Source organism: Microcebus murinus, chromosome 16, assembly GCF_040939455.1.
Source record: "Microcebus murinus isolate Inina chromosome 16, M.murinus_Inina_mat1.0, whole genome shotgun sequence".
Lineage (NCBI taxonomy): Eukaryota > Metazoa > Chordata > Mammalia > Primates > Cheirogaleidae > Microcebus > Microcebus murinus.
The window spans coordinates 53,381,421-53,397,852 of NC_134119.1; the positions used below are offsets into that span (position 1 = coordinate 53,381,421).

At 50.1% G+C, this 16,432-nt stretch overlaps 1 protein-coding gene across 3 annotated transcripts in view; it reads left to right on the forward strand.

The window, feature by feature from the left end:
• Positions 1 to 12,421: 12,421 nt before the first annotated feature.
• JAKMIP1 (janus kinase and microtubule interacting protein 1) overlaps positions 12,422 to 16,432 on the forward strand; it is a 145,962-nt gene continuing 141,951 nt past the window's right edge. For 2 of the 3 annotated variants that reach the window (XM_012739717.2, XM_075992947.1), the window contains exon 1: positions 12,430 to 12,696. The gene's annotated coding sequence lies outside the window, so the exon portion shown is untranslated. Of the gene's footprint in view, positions 12,697 to 16,432 lie in introns of all 3 variants that reach the window. The other variant, XM_012739718.2, reaches the window with a different exon arrangement.

Sequence of the window (16,432 nt, forward strand, 5' to 3'; positions counted from 1 at the left end):
ATGAAAGGTGGGAAAAAGACACATGAAGTAAAAGAAAGCTGCAGTAGCTTTTAATATTGGACAAAAGCAACTTTAGATTAAATAGTCATTAGAGTAAAGAGGTTTACTGTCAAATAGTAAATTCACCATGAAGAGATCCTAATTCTACAATTTCATGCATGGTACTATATGTGAAACAAAAACATAAAACAAAGATTGAGAAAACTAGTAGGACAAATTGACAAATCCACTATCTTAGTAGGGCATTTTAACCTACCTCTTCAAACATTTTTTTTGTGGTAAAATATACATAACATAAAATTTGCCATTTTAGTCATTTTTAAGTGATTTTAAAGTTCACTGGTATTAAATACATTTGACATTTTTGTGCAACCATCACTACCATTCATTTCCAGAACTTTTTCATCAACCCTAACAGAAATTCTGTCTTCATGAAACACTAACTCCCCACTCCCCCTCCCCAAGTGCTTGGCATCCACCTTCTACTTTCTGTCTCTATGAAGCTGACTCCTCTAGGGACCTCTTACAAGTGGATTCATAAAGTATTTGTCCTTTGTGACTGGCTTAGCTCATTTAGCATAATATCATCCATGTTATAGCATGTGACAAAATTCCTTCCTAAAGAATAACATTCCATGGTACATACACTCCACATAGTATTCATTCATCTGTGGATGGACACCTGGGTTGCTTTTACCTTTTGGCTATTATTACTAATGCTGCTAAGAACATACGTGTGCTAGTATCTGCTCAAGTTCCTGCTTTTGCTTCTTTTGGTGTACCTGGAAGTGGAATTGCTGGATCAGATGCTAGCTTTATTTATTTATTTATTTAGAAGAACAGCCATACTGTTTTCCACAGTGGCTTCACCATTTTATAAATACACCCTCATGAACATTATACAAGGGATCCACTTTTCCACATACTCACCAAAAGTTTTTATTTTATTTTTTGAAAACAGACATTGTCTTAGTCTGTTTGGGATGCTATAACAAAAATACCACAGATCAGGTAATTATAAACAATAGAAATTGTTTGCTCACAGTTCTGGAGGCTGAGAAGTGCAAGACCAAATCACCAGCGAGGGCTGCTCTCCACTCTCCGCCGTGTCCTCATGTAGTGGAGAGGCAAGCAAGCTCCCTTGGGCCTCTTCCATAAAGTCACCAACCCTATGCATGAGGGCTCCACCTCATGACTTCATCACCTCCCCAAAGGCCCCACCTCTTAATACCATCATACTGGATATTAGGGTTCAACATATGATTTTTGGGAGGACACACACATTCAAACCACAGCAGCTATTCTAATGGATGTCAAGTGTCAACATACCTCTTTTGCTGATAGGCCAAAGAATAAAAACAAAAGGTAAGAATAGAGAAGATTTGAACGATACAACTAATGGGCTTGATTTAATGAATGCATACAAACTCCTCTACCTCTAATACAAAGAACATTTACAATTTTAAGAAAGATATCATTTTATAACCAGGAAACAAAATTTACTGAAAAATAAATCTATTGATAGATATGCCAGCCTTTTATACAGATTATGATTCCATGCTGAAAGATGTTTAAGAAGACCTAAATAAATAGGGCTCATAAATAAGGTAACTTGATCTTATAAGATGCTGTATCTCTCCAAATTGTGTGATAGACTCAATGCAAATCCAATCAAAATCCCAAAAGGGTTATATGCAAAAGTTGCTAAGCTAATTCCAAAATTTACATGGACGAGAAAAGGGCTAAGAATAGCTTAATTGCTCTGAAGAAGATGAACAAGCTAGGGGAGCTTACTGTGACAGGTATCAAGACTTGATATAAAGCTAAAATAATTATGCCAGTGTAATATTAGTGCAGAAATAGACACGTAGACAAATGGAACAAAAATAAGCAGACGATGCATGCACGGAACCCTGATATATGTCACAGGCTGAATTGCACTTCATGGGGAGAAAGGATGGAGTTTTAAATAAGTAATGCCAGGACAAATGCTTATTCCAATGAGGGAAAAAGGGAAATAGGATCTCTAAGTTCCCCCACACATAAAACTCAATGCCAGGGGCATTAATTCTTAATACCAAAAAGTAAAACTTCTTAAAAGGGAATATGGGAGACTATTTCTATTGTCTCAAAATAGGAAAAAATTCCTTCAACAAAACACCTAAGCCAAAAAAACAAAAACAAAAACAAAACACCTAATCAAAAATTACAAAGGATAATATTGAAAATATTGGCTATATTAAAATTAATATTTCTATTCATCCAAAGGAAACTATAATAATATGAAATGACACACCCTTAGTCAAAAGAAATGTGAAAACATGGACCCAACAAAATATTAACATTCAGAAGTATTCAGAAAATATAAAGAATCTCTGAAAACCAATAAGAAAAAGATAACCCAACAGAAAAATAGGCAAGATATATGAAAAGGTGTGTTCTTTGAAGAGAAAGTATGAATAGCCAAAAACATACAAATGGTTGCTCAACCTTATTAGTAGTCAGAGAGATTTACAATTAAATTGCTTTGTGGCACCATTTTACTCTCACAAGATTGGCAAAAATTTAACTTTCAGCCAATACCATACATTGGCAAAAATGTGGAAGATCTGGGTTTCTTATAGACTGTTGGTGTCTGTAACACTGGTTGGTGTTTTAGTCAGCTTGGGATGCTATAAGAAATAGCATAGATTGGGTGGATTAAACAAAATAAATTACTTCTCACAGTTCTGGAGGCTGGAAGTCCAACCTCAGGGTGCCAGCATGGTTGGGTTCTGGTGAGGGCTCTCTTCCTGCCTTGTAGACAGCCGCCTCTGGCTGTATCCTCACATGGGGAGGAGAGAGATCATCTCTTTTGTGTCTCCTCTTATAAGGTCACTAATCCCATTTGTGACCTTTGATGACAGACAAAGGGATAATTGCTATACCAAGAGCTCTAAAAATGGACAAAACATACAGCCCCAACTAAAAATGGGCAAAGGATAGGGAAAGAAAATTCTCAAAAAAGCAAATCAGGCCTGGCACAGTGGCTCATGCCCGTGATCCTAGCACTTTGGGATGCTGAAGTGGGTGGATCGCTTGAGGCCAGGAGTTCAAGACCAGCCTGAGCAAGAGTGAGACCCTGTCTCTACAAAAAATAGAAAAATTAGCTGGGCATGGTGGCACACACCTGAAATCCTGGCTACTTGGTAGGCTGAGGCAGGAGGATCGCTTGAGCCCAAGAGCTTGAGGTTGCAGTGGGCTGTGATGATGCCACTGCACTCGAGCCAGGGAAACAGAGCAAGACTCTGTTTCAAAAAAAAAAAAAAAAAAAAAGCAAACATCTAAAAGAGCAAATCATATATATGATATATTTGATTATATATATGGTATATGAAAAGGTGCTCAAGTTCACCAATAGACAGAGAAATGCAAATTAAAATAACAAGGACATACCACCTTACACAGATCGGAGTGACATATACAGCATGCTGTAGCACGCTGTGATTAGAAGGTAGGAAATACATATGCTGGGGCAGAAAGCTGATGAGTAAGAGTCTTGGGAAGGTGATCTGTCAGCATCTATTAAAAAAAGTTTAGACCTTCAAACCAGCAATTCCACTCCTGGGAATCCACCCCATGGAAAGAAAAATAGCACTGCTACCTGAGGACGTTGTGTGGAAGAATATTTAGCACCCATTGCTCTCGGTTGGCAACGACAAAGAGGACGTCTGCCAACGGGAGGTGGCACGGTGAGGTGCAGGGTGGCCTCAGCATACTTTTAGCCTTCAAAAGGATAAATCAGAGATTTCCCCAGGTGCTAGGAGGAATTTTCATGAGGCATTGACGAGTGTGAAAAGTGAGACACAGAAAAATGTGATCATCATGGATTCATGATGATCCATGACCCCAAGCCCTTGTATGTGTGTATGAATGTATGTTATACAGCTTTTTGGACAAAAGCACGAAACAAGCTAGGTTGTTAAGATGAACTAACTATCTGGTGGGGTATGCGTATGGGGGTAGGAAGGGAAGCATCTATGTTAAAAACATCATGCATAAGACAAGCCCATTCAGGGAAATGACATGCGTGTACCTGCACAGGAGCAGAAGCATGAAGGCAGGGTCACCCGAGTGTTCGCAGGGTTACCCTCGGGTGGCAAGATTCAAGGTGACCTGTTTCTTCTTTATATCCACCTGCATGATTTGAATTCTTTACAATGAGCATGTATTAGTCATAGAACCAGAAAGAGCCCACAGAAAATGTTTCATTGAAAGGTGGAAAAGAAAAGAGAGAATGCCGGGGCACGGGGACCCTGCAGTGGCGAGACTCCCCCTGCGCTGACCGAGGTGGAGAACGTGGGGACTCAGCCTGCCTCACCCCCCAGGCTGGTGCTCCCTATCTCGGAAGGAAAACCCCACAGGCCCCTGGTCCCATCTCCCTGACTCAGGGAGGAGCCCTGTATAGAGCAAAAGCCTCAGTCAGCTACGTTCATGTTCACCAAATGCTGAACAATGCTCACCATTTTCTTCTTTAAAAACTTTTTAAATTTTGAGATAATCGTAGACTCACATGCCGTTGTAAGAAATATTAATAATGTAGAGCGATCCCTTAACCCTTCACCCAATTCCCCCAACTGGTAACATCTTGTAAAACTGTAACACAGTATCACAACCAGGAAATTGACATAGCTACAATCCATACACCTTATTCAGATTTCCCTGGTTTAACATGAACTTGTGTGTGTGTGTGTGTGTGTGTGTGTGTGTGCCCACATGTGTTTAGTTCTATGCATTGTATCACATATGTAGATGTGTGTGCCCACCACCACAGTCAAGATACAGAACAGTTCTCCCCAAAGAAGCTGCCAGCTACCCTTTTATAGTCAGTCACTTCCCTCCTTCCTCCCCCATCACCTGGCAACCAATAATCTGCTTTCCATCTCTATAATTTTGTCATTTTGATAAAGTTATATAAAAAGAATCATACATCCTTTTTCATTCAGCATAATTCTCATCTCCATATTTTTGGATTTAAATGTGAACTGATGGAGAACATGGACTTGGTGTGGTTTTTTTAGATCCTTTTCATCTGAGTGAGCTTGGCCAAGTTACCTACCCTCTCTGAGTCTCCTTTGTCTCATCTGGAAAATGGGCATAATGATATATTCTCTGCAGGGATGAAAAGAAATAAGAGTTCCTGCCATGAATACCAGCAGTGTTCACCAGCTGAGCACGTTTAACAGGTGCTCTGGGGTCACAATCCATGACACAGCCGCACCAGCCAGGGAGTGGATGAGGGGCTGAGCTTCAAGATGACACAGGGAGCAAATGTGGAAGCCGGATTTGGATCCCAAAGTGTCTGGCAGGTGTGGGATGTGGCATCATCTCTACTTGACTCACCCAGATAATCCAGGAGGGTCTCATCTCAAGACCCTTTTCCCAAATAAGTTCTCATATTGCAGGTTCCAGGATGCGGACATTTCTTTATTTATTATAAATATTATAAATTATTTATCCCCAGCTGTGAAAATTCCTAAGGAGGAAGAATAGGTGCTAGGAGATTGAGAGGAGCCCTAGATTCAGAGAGGGGAAGGGACTTGTCCCAGCAAAGAACAGAGCTAATTTGTGGCTGAGTCTATGACAAAGTCTGGTTCTCCCATTCCTGGTCCAGCACAGGTGTCCCCAGGCCCCTCTGCCTCAGGGTGTGCCTGGCGCTTTCTCAGCACAGAAGCAGGCTCCTGCTGCCCGGGCGATGCAGCAGGGAGTGGGTGTTGCCACTGCGGGGCCGGTGGGTGTGAGACCCAGCTCTGCCACTTGTCAGCTAGTTGACCTCAGACAAGTTACTGCACCTTTACATTCCTCAGTTTCCAAGGGCAGGGTGGGGATTAAAATGCATTAGTATACATGAAACTCAGCCAGTACCTGGTACACAGTATGTGCTCAATAAATGTTATTGTCATTAATGATATGATTACTTACTTACCCCTGGAGCCAGGCTCCCTGGGTTCTAATCCCGGCTCTTCTGGCCATGTGATCTAGAGCAAGTTCTCTACCTGGGGCCATGGTGAGGATTAATGAAGCTAACACTGTGGAGTGTGTCTATCAGTGCCTGCCACTGAGCAAGCATGGCTACGTTTGCTTGGTATTATTATTATCCTCCCTCCTGCCTCCAAGCACAGCCCACCATCCAGAAAGCAGGTCTTAAAAGTGGGTTCGGTTTCAACTATCGCAGTGAGAGGAGGGTAATGCCACTTAGAGGATCCTGGCCTGTCCTTCTGGGGCTGTGGCTAAAACTAATCTGGTTGTGGTCCTTAAGTTCTCTCAACTCAACCAGTTCAAAAGTGCCCATGTCCACCTTTCCAACCAGTCTCCATGCCAATGCCGAACCAACCCCAGTGGTGTCATGCACTGTTCAAAATGCATTAATCACCAGATGTCCCAGTGTGGCCTTCAGGGCTCCCCATGACCTGATCTTGCCAGCCTCTTCAACCTGTCTGCCCTCCAAAAAGCAGCAAGCTAGAAATACATGTCGTGGTCTTCATGCCTCCAGACCTTGGCACATGCTGTTCCCTCTGTCTGGAATGCCTGCATCCTCTCTCCTTGTCTAACCTCAGCTTAAGTGTTTCCTCCTCCAGGAAGCCCCTCTGGGTCCCCTAAGCAGCCCTAGGAATTCCTTCCTTTTCACTTCTATGGCCCTGGGCTACCTCATTATAATGATCCATGTGCTTTTCTGTCTGTTCCACTGGCTCATGAGCCCTCAAGGACAGAGACAGCTATTTCCTTGCAGTGTTCCTGGTGCCTAGGCAGAGCGCTGGCATGCAGTATATGTGTTGGCGTTGGTGAAATCTTCCATGGAGCTGGTGGGGCCAGCCTGCCCTTCCACACATGCAGCTCAGGCCTCTTCTAACTCTGCCATGCATGCCCTGTCTCAAGGACCCTCAGTGGCACCCCTTTCCCTGGAAGGCCAAACCCAAACTCTGGGCCTTCATGCCCTTGTCCACTTTCCCTGTGGGACACTCCTTCTCTGACTTCCTCAAGGAAGATGCCTGCCCCTTAAACCAAGCCAAGCTCCATGTTACATGATCTCCTAGCACCAGTTCCTCCTCCTTAGGAATTTTCACAGCTGGGGATAAATAACTTTATAATTTATAATGACTAAAGAAGCGTCCACATCTTGGAACCTGCAGTGTGAGAACTTATTTGGGAAAAGGGTCTTTGCAGATGTGATTAAGGATCTTGAGATGAGACCCTCCTGGATTATCTGGGCGAGTCCTAAATTCAGGGACGTGTCCTTACAAAAGACAGAAGAGACGCAGGTGCGGAGGAGGAGGCTGTGTGAAGATGGAGGCAGAGATTAAAGTTACGCAGCTCCAAGCCAAGGAATGCCTGGAGCCTCTAGAGGGTGGAAGAGGACGAGAAGGGCCCTCCTCTGGAACCTCTGGGGGAAGCAGAGCCCTGCTGACATCTTGAGTTTGGGCTTTTTGCCCTGCAAAACAGTGAGAAAAGAAAATAAATTTCTGTCGTTGGAAGCATGCCAGATTGTGGTAGCATATTATGCAGCCCTAGGAAATGAATACAGATTCGTATATATAACTCATCTAATCTCCACCCAAACCTATGAGTTTATTACTATTATAAGCTTCATTTTACAGAAGAGGAAACTAAAGGTTCAATAACTTGCCTAAGGTCACCAGCTAGTACATGGCAGAGCTGAGATTCAGGCTCGTGCAGTGGCAGGTGACAGCCACACTCTACTTAGCATCTCGTAAGCAGCAGGAACCTCAAGTTCTACCCAGGCTGTGAGCCCCTTCTCCAGCACTCTCCAAAGTGAACCTCATCACAGGGAAGGGGGGTGCCCACAGCTTCCCAAAGAGGAGCCCCTCTAATGAGAATGTCTGCGCGTTGGGCTGAAGCACAGCTCCCTCTGGCTTCTGGGTCTGGGCTCACACCACAAGCCACGAGGTGCCAGGGAGACCAGCTTTGGCTCCAGAAGACTCTAGGCCCCCACACTGCTTGCTGTGTGCTTGGGCCCCAGCCTCTCATCCTTAAGGAGATCTTGGTGGTGCCTGGCTGGGAGGGTCATTCTGAGGGTCACGCAGTGACCACACGGTGGTGGTGGGGCTGGATTCCCTTCGAAGCTCCAGGCCGGGAGGGCCTGAGCTATGGGTACGTGTGGTCATGTATTGGGGAATATTTTTCAAACGTGAAAAATTTTAGCTGCAACTGGTTAAACTTGCTTCCACGGCTGTCATAACGAAGTGCCACACACCGGAAGGCTTAAACACCAGAAATATATTTCTCACAATTCTGGCGGCTGGAAGTCCAATATCAAGATGTTGGCAGGGCTGGTTTCTTCTGAGGCCTGTCTCCCCTAGCTTGCAGATGGCCATCTTTTTTCTTTGTCTCTACATGGTCATACCTCTGCAAGTATCTGTGTCCTAAAGTCTTCTTGAAAGGACACCAGTTAGGACTAGGGCCCACTCTAACGACTTCATTAAAGCTTAATAACCTCTTTAAAGCCCCTGTCTCCAAATACAGCCACATTCGGAGATCCTGGGGTTAGGACTTTGGCCTATAAATTCAGGAGGACGCAATTCAACCCACAGCACCCTATGTCTCTTCCCTTCTGGCCCCCTGTCATCTTATTATACTTCCCCTCAAATTGGGAGCCGCTGGGGAGGCCAAGGGCATGGGAGGATGTGTCTGAAAGGAAGCAGAGTTGGGATGCCCTGGTTTGGGTGCAGCGGGACATGTTCCTGTGGGTCTGAGCCAATCTGTGCAGGTCGAGCTGTTGCTTGCTGAGCAGGCTGCAGGCTTCCAGGAGCGCCCTCCCGACACCGGGCCAACCCCCAGGCATGGGGGGGGGGTGTGTGTGCTGTGGTGCACAGGAAGAGACGTGAGGTTTAAAATGTGTGAATAATTCTCCCAATAGGGCAGAACTAGATTTGCAGACCTTCAGCGACACAAGGCAACCTGGACATCGCATAACCCATGCCTGCTCAGCCGGTGTCAGAATGACGTGGGGCTTTCAGTAAAATACCGATTCCTGGGCCCTGTGACTCAGAGGCTTCAATTCTGCAGGATGCAGAAGAGCCTGGGCATCTGCAGTTTTTCATGTGCTTCTATAGGCATTAGGAGCACTCAGGTTTAGGAAGTATTGGTCTAGTCATCTTCTGGTTTGAAACTTCAGTTGCCTTTCATCACAAAAAGTAATAAAATCACAATAAGAAAACTGGAAGAGATGTATTAAATAATTCTTCCGAATCTTAGCATTCATTTCTGAAAGAATAATAGAGGTTTTCCAAAATTTGGAAACAATCCTAAAAGCAGACATGACATTACCAATAATGAGTTATGAGGCTGAGAAAAGGTTTTCTGACCAAGAAGTAAATTTTTTCCCATCATTATAGGAGTATTCTGAATTATCTTTCCATTTTTCCCATAGAAAAACATAAAATTATTCTCTTATGAAGAGGTAATCAAAAAGGAGGAAGAAGCAAAAAAAGAATGTAGAAAAAGATACAATAAATGTGGATGTCAGGTAGTTAATTAATAAAATTATCATATTTCTGGATTTTATGTTTGTCAACTTAAAACATTAAAAATTTTGTTTTGTTACTATTCTAAGTAAGTATTCAATTTTGTATTTGTAATGTTTATTCTTTTTCTCATGGGGTGCTGCCCAAATTGTAGAAGCTCCAGGTCTTACCGACCCTGGACCCACCACAGCTAGTTGCTTGTGCAAAATCCAGTCACGAGCAGACCCTGATTTGTCCCAGGCAGCAATGTGCCCTCGATCTTTTTCCCCCAGCCTCTCTGAAGCCAGGGCTGGTCAAGGGACACTGTCTTGGCCAATGAGACAAAGAGATAAAACAGAGGTCTCTGGGGAGAGTTTCCAGAAAAGTAGTTAATGGGAGCTGACTCAGTGGGGGTGTGCCTTTGTCCTCCCCTTCTTGACTGGAATAGTGAAGGGGTGTCAGAGAGAGCTGCCACAAAGAAGGAAATTGGATGCTGAGGATGAAGGGACGAGAGAGCACAGAGTGAGGGATGGCTTACCTTTACGTTTCTCATTAAGCGAGAAAAATAATTTGTTTAAGCCACTGTATACTTGCGATTTTGATTACTCACAGCCGAACATAATTCTTTTTTTTTTTTTTTTTTTTTTTTTTTTTTTCAAGTTGTTCTCTTTAGGGTACGAACATAATTCTTAACTGATACACATGTATCACAAGCTCAGTGGTTCAAACAACAGAAACCTATTGTCTCAGCTCTGTAAACTAGAAGTCTGAGATCAAGGTGTGGACAGGGCCACGCTCCCTCTGAAGGTGCTAAGGAAGGGTCTGTTCCAGATCCCTTTCCCAGCTCCTGGGGTTTGCTGCCAGTCTCTGGCATTCCTTGGCTAGTGGATGCATCACCCTGACTTCTACCTTCATGTTCACATGACATTCTCCCTTTGTCTGCGTCTGTGTCCAATGTAGCCTTTTAAAAATAACGGCACCAGTCGGATGGGATTAGGGACACACCCTACTCCAGTGTGACCTCAACTAACTAAATCTACAATCTACAATGTGACTCTATTTCCAAGTAAGGTCAAATTCCGGGGTTACTGTGGGTTAGAACTTGAACATATATATTAATCATTTTTGGAGGGGGCAGGGGGGCACAATTTAGCCCATAACACCTGGGCTCCTTCCTCCTGCCGAAGTCTGGGCCATGAGCACGTCCTGCCCACTCCACCACCTACACCTGACGCTCCGCTTCCCCTCGTGACCAAAGTCACGCCTCACTCTGCCCATTTGCTGCTGCGCTTCGCTCCACGGGCAGCCAGGCCGTCTGTCAACCGCAGCTCAGGTCCGCGCGGACACCCGGGTCTTCCCACTCCTCGGGACGGACACCCGGGTCTTCCCACTCCTCGGGACGGACACTCGGGTCTTCCCACTCCTCGCGCACGGACACCCGGGTCTTCCCACTCCTCGGGATGGACACCCGGGTCTTCCCACTCCTCGGGACGGACACCCGGGTCTTCCCACTCCTCGGGACGGACACCCGGGTCTTCCCACTCCTCGGGATGGACACCCGGGTCTTCCCACTCCTCGCGCACGGACACCCGGGTCTTCCCACTCCTCGGGACGGACACCCGGGTCTTCCCACTCCTCGCGCACGGACACCCGGGTCTTCCCACTCCTCGCTCACGGACACCCGGGTCTTCCCACTCCTCGGGACGGACACCCGGGTCTTCCCACTCCTCGCGCATGGACACCCGGGTCTTCCCACTCCTCGCGCATGGACACCCGGGTCTTCCCACTCCTTGGGACGGGAAGGCTTGCACCGCCCGCCAGTCTGCGGCGGCACGGCCACGTGACAAGCGTTGGCCAATGGAACGCGAGGGGAAGCGCACGGCCTGGCGGCCGCTTTAAAGGCCAGTGCGCCGCGTGGCTCTCGGCTCCCACCGCTGCGGTCGGCGCTGGGCCGGCCCGGGCTCTGCCTGGCCGCCGCGGACGGGCCCCGCGAGCCGGCGGGAGGCCCAGCGTGGGCGAGAACAAGCCGGTGGGATTTGGGCCTGCTTGTTACCGCGGCTCGACGTGACGCGTCCCGACTCGCACGTCTTCAAAATGCCGGTGTGACAGCTGTTCCGCACCCTCCTTCCGGGTGGGGCCGCCTCGGTGAGCGCTTCCCACCGCCGCGCGGGCCGGGCTCTGCCGCCGCCGCCCGCCTTCCGCGCCCACGTGCGTCCGTGCGCGACACCTTCCCGCGTCCCGCCCGCTCCCTGTGCGCGGCGCCTGCGGCCTGCCCGCCGCCCCTTGGTGGCCGCGGGGACTCGCGGGCTCCGTGCCCGCGGCGCGGCGCCGCACGGACGATCCTCGCCTAGCCGGCTGGCCTCTCCGCCGGTCTCAGCCGCACGTCGCGTCTTTCGTCCCTCCTGGGCCTTGCCCAGGGCTAAGACGGCGGGGCTCGGTCGCCTTCAGCACCGCGCCCGAGCCTGACCTTCAGACCGCTCGTGCGCACGGAGGGCGCGCAGCCGCGCTGTCGAGTCCCCGCCGCCGGGGCCCAGGACGGCCGGGCCGAGTCGCAGACGCGCTCCTCGGGTGTGCGCCCGCGGAGCGCAGGCCCGCGCCCTGGGCCCTCGGCCTTCGCCGGACCCCGAACGCCCCTCTGCGCCGCCCCGGCGAGGCGCTGGGGTCCCCGGCGCGGCTGGAGGCGCTCAGCGGGGCCCCCTGGCCCGGTCGGCCGGGCTGCGGGACCGGGGCGCACGCTCGGCCGCCCCGCCTCCTCCCGCGGCCGCCGCACGGCTCCGAAGTGGGCCCGGGGCGGGGCGGGGCGGGCGGGTGCCCGCCCCTCCCTGACTGGCAGGAAGGCGGGCCAATTGGAGGGGTCCCCGGGGGAGGGGCGGGGCCTGCTGCGAGCCGGGCGCCGGCAGCCGGGGGAGCTGCAGCCGGGAGCGTGCGGCACGCGCCGGCCGCCTGCCCGAGCGCGGCCACCGGCACCGCCGCCCCCACCCGCGCCCCACAGAACCGTGCAAGCGGCTGCCTGTCCTTTTCAGTTGCTTTCTACGATTTTTTTGCATGCATTCTTTTTCTGGTCCGTTTTGTCCTTTTTAAGGCGGCGGCGGCGGCGTAAGCTCGCAGCGGGGAGGGGGCAGCCAGAGGATGCGGCGCGGGGCTGCGCTCGCTACGCCCGCTGCTGCTGCCCGGCTCGGGCCCGAGCACCCAGCAGGTGGGTACAGGTGCGTCGGGAGGGTGGGAGGCGCGTCCTGGCCGGAGGCGACCCGCGGACCCTGCGACGAAGGGGCAGACAGGGCAGCAAGGGACGCGGAGACCCTAGCCGCCCCACCCCATCGCCCACCTGCTCCTTCAGCCGTCGCGCCCGTTCCAGATTCCCCTTCCACTCTCGCATCTCCCCTCCGTAGTCCCCCACCCTTCTGTTCCCATCCCCCATCCTCTCCAGATCCCCTGCAACATCTCCCAACCCCGCGTCGTCGCTTCCCCCAGCACCCTCCCTGTCCCGCCCCAGCCCCCTCTCTCCCTCACTCCACCCCTATTTCCACTCCTCTGTTCTGCTTGCAAGCCAAGGAGCGATGGGGGGGGTCCCAGGTGCCTCCCGGGAGTGGCGCGGGGGGCGTGGCCGGCCGGTCTCCGTGTCCTCTGCCCGGTAGGTCACAGTCCCCTGATCTCCTCCGAGGCTGTACAGGACGTAGCTGGGGGCCGCCCTGCGTGAATCCCCGCCCCACCGAACCCCCGCCCCACGCACTACACAAGTGCAGGCCCCTGCCACGCACACCCTCACGCCACTCCGCCCACGTGGGCGCCGGGGAGAAGGCTGGAGAGATGGGAAGAAAGGCTGGTACCCACCCTCCTGCTGGCCAGCGTGTTCTGGCACACTGGGCCTCCGGGGATGGCACGCAAGGGTTGGTTCTCTGGGTGCCAGGCCAGGCCTCATGCCGGCCTCTCTGGCCAGCCTCCGTGCCATGGCCTTGCCCCCCAGCCCCCTCGCTCAGTCACTCCATCGCTCCGTCCTCCCTGCTGCGCGCTTCTGAGGATCCAGCCGTGTCACCCCCTATAGAGGCCCTTGCCAGGCTGGAGCTTTTTTTCTGCTTTAAAAGAACCTCCCTCTCCACACCCTAGCCCGCCCCTCTCCCGAAGGCTTGGCCAGCTTCGGCGCTGTGCCAGCCTCTGCCGGGCTCTCTGAGCTCTTACAGGCTCCCGGACACTCTATCTAACCGCCACCCGCCCTGCGCACACTCACAGGCACGCTGTCCTTGGCCTTTGCTCGTGATGTTCCCTCTCTGGGAACGCCCTTCCTTCATCTGGCCAGCCCCTTGTAGTCCAAGGTCAAGAAGAGGCCCTTGCCCCGCCTGAGCTCACCTGCATGACATAGCAGTTCCATGTGCTGTCACCATCTGAGGACCTCCACCTCACAGACCGGAGAGGAGGTGGGGAGGGCAGGAGCAGCCTCAGCCCCCCACACGGTGAATGTCCAGCGTGAGGGGTCACCCCCTAAGTCAGAGGGACCCACCGGTGTGGAGGCGTGGCTGTGGGAGGAGCTGGCCCTTCTTCCAGGGGCCTGGGCTGGGGAGGGGCGGCTCCATTAGCTGGGACGGACAAGGAGGAGGGGCATGTTTGGGGAGGGTTTGGAGTGGGGTGGTCATGACTTGTCCCCTCCAGGATCCTTGCCCAGCTCTGGAGAAAAATCCTCAGGTTGTACCACCCAGGGCAGGCTCATGCACTGTTGGAAAGGTTTTTGTGCCTGGTCTGCATGTCCAGCGTCTCCGCTCCAGAGTCTGGGGTAACTCTTACCTGGAGTCTTTTACAGCAAGAAGCCTCCGAAGATCACAGTGTAGACCCAGCAAGTGAGATGACTGTCATTTCCTCCTTCACAGCTATCTATGTTTCCACTGCCCCCATGACCTCACAGGTTCCTCGGGTCATCTCTCCCCTCTCCTTGCCACTGTGTCAGCCACACTTGCCACCTCTGTGTTCTGTAGACATGTCTTCTTCACAAAGGTTTTTCCCCATGTGCTGTTGTTTCCCCCCAAAAAATGTTCCCTTCCCTTATCTATCTGGAGTACTCCTAGTCATACGACAAAGCCCAACTCTCATGTTACTTTCATTGTGGTTTTTCCTGGCTCTGCCAAGCAGATTGTGTGGTTCTCGCATCTGTGCTCTCTCAGAACTTTTTATACATATATAGTATAATATGTGTTTGTGTAGTTTTTCCTTAAGCAGATCTTGCCCACGAGAGCCTGGGGACACAATGAGGTGGCCCCACTTTGGTTGGGGCTCCGTCTTCCTAGGGAGTGCCCAGTTCCTTTTTCTGGAGAATGGAATGAGGGTCACATAAGGAAAATTGCTATTGTTGCTTCACCTCCCACTCCTGACATGGGTTATGTCATTTTAGCTGTACAGCAGCACTCAGGATAAGCTTTATGTGAGCACCTGACAAGGAGGAGCAGAGTCTCAGGGCTGTGGGAGTGTCAGCAGTGGGGCTCCCTCACTCCAGAACTCAGGTGTCACCCCGCGTAGCACACTGACCCCTGTAATGGACAAAGGACCTTCCAACAGCGTGGGCAACTTTGCATGGAAGCATGCCACTGTGATGTTGGTAGTGGCCAGTGGTTTGCTGTGATTGGAGGCTCAGGAAATGACCCCAGGGCTGGCAGGCGGGGGACCTTGGCATCCTACTCCAGCCCTGGGTGCCTTCAGAAAATGTTCTCTTTGCTTATGCTTTTCCAAGGCCAGGTGGACAGTGTAGGGACCATACGTTGGAGGGGGGGCAAGGACAGGGCAGGGGCTCTGGGGACCTCATGCTGTGAAGGGGCTGGGTTAAGAGCCCCTCCTTTAGGAGGCGGGAAGCAGAAGAGTGCTGTGGGAGTGGCCATAGAGGTCAGCACTGGAAAGTAGAAGAGGGAGGGTGGGTGTCCCCCAGGGGCAGCTCAGTGAGGGAGGGGGCCCCTCCAGTGGGGACAGGGGCTCTGCTCTTGCCTTTGGTATTAATGTTTTTTTTTTTTTTTCAGAACAGCAACAACAATATTGTACCTTTCATAAGGCTACAGAAGTGAATTGAAATGAATGCCATTTTTCTCTATTATAACAGTTAACATTTGTGAGACACTTACCAAGGGCCGGGATCTATGCCAAGAGTTTTTGTAAATAAAGTTTTATTGGAACACAGCCATGCCCACTGTGTACCTAGGATCTGTGGCTGCCTTTGCTCTAGACTGGCAGAACTGAGCAGCTGCAGTGGATACCTGTAAAGCCAAAATCACTTGCTACCTGGCCTTTGGCAGGAGTATGCTGCCACTGATCTGACTGGGCTCACGCAGCCCAGAGGGAGGTGCGCTTGCATTTCTGTTTAATAGATGGACACAGAGAGTGCTGAAGCCTGCCCAGGGTCACAAAAGCTAGTAGATTTCAGTGATTTGAAGCTAAGAAGCTCACATTCTTTTTCTGGGGGAAGGGGAATTTATATTTTTTATTAGCTTCTAATTGAATTTGACCTGTTTAGAGAATGTAGCACGTATAGTACCTAGTTTTTAACGTTTGTTGACAATTTCTTAATGGCCTGGCACCAGATCAATTCTTAAAATATTTTTATGTTAAACATATATTTAATGTTTAATATTGATTAATATATTAACCATTTCTAAGTGCACAGTTCAGCAGTATTAAGCACATTCACATTATTGTGCAACCATCACCACCATTCATCTCCAGAACTTTCCATCGTCCCAGACTGGCAGCCCACATTCTTAACCACTACCCCATGCTGCCTTGTGGGTGTTTTGTAGAGAAAAGCAAACATTGATGGCATCATCCTTTAGCAGAGGAGACTTGATGTCAGCCTTGGGTGTGGACGCCAGCTCTGCCATTTACCAGCGCATCTGTACAAGCGTCTGCACCCCCTGCAACTCAGTCTCCTCCTTTGGGAAACGGGGATCACCCCAGTCCTCATC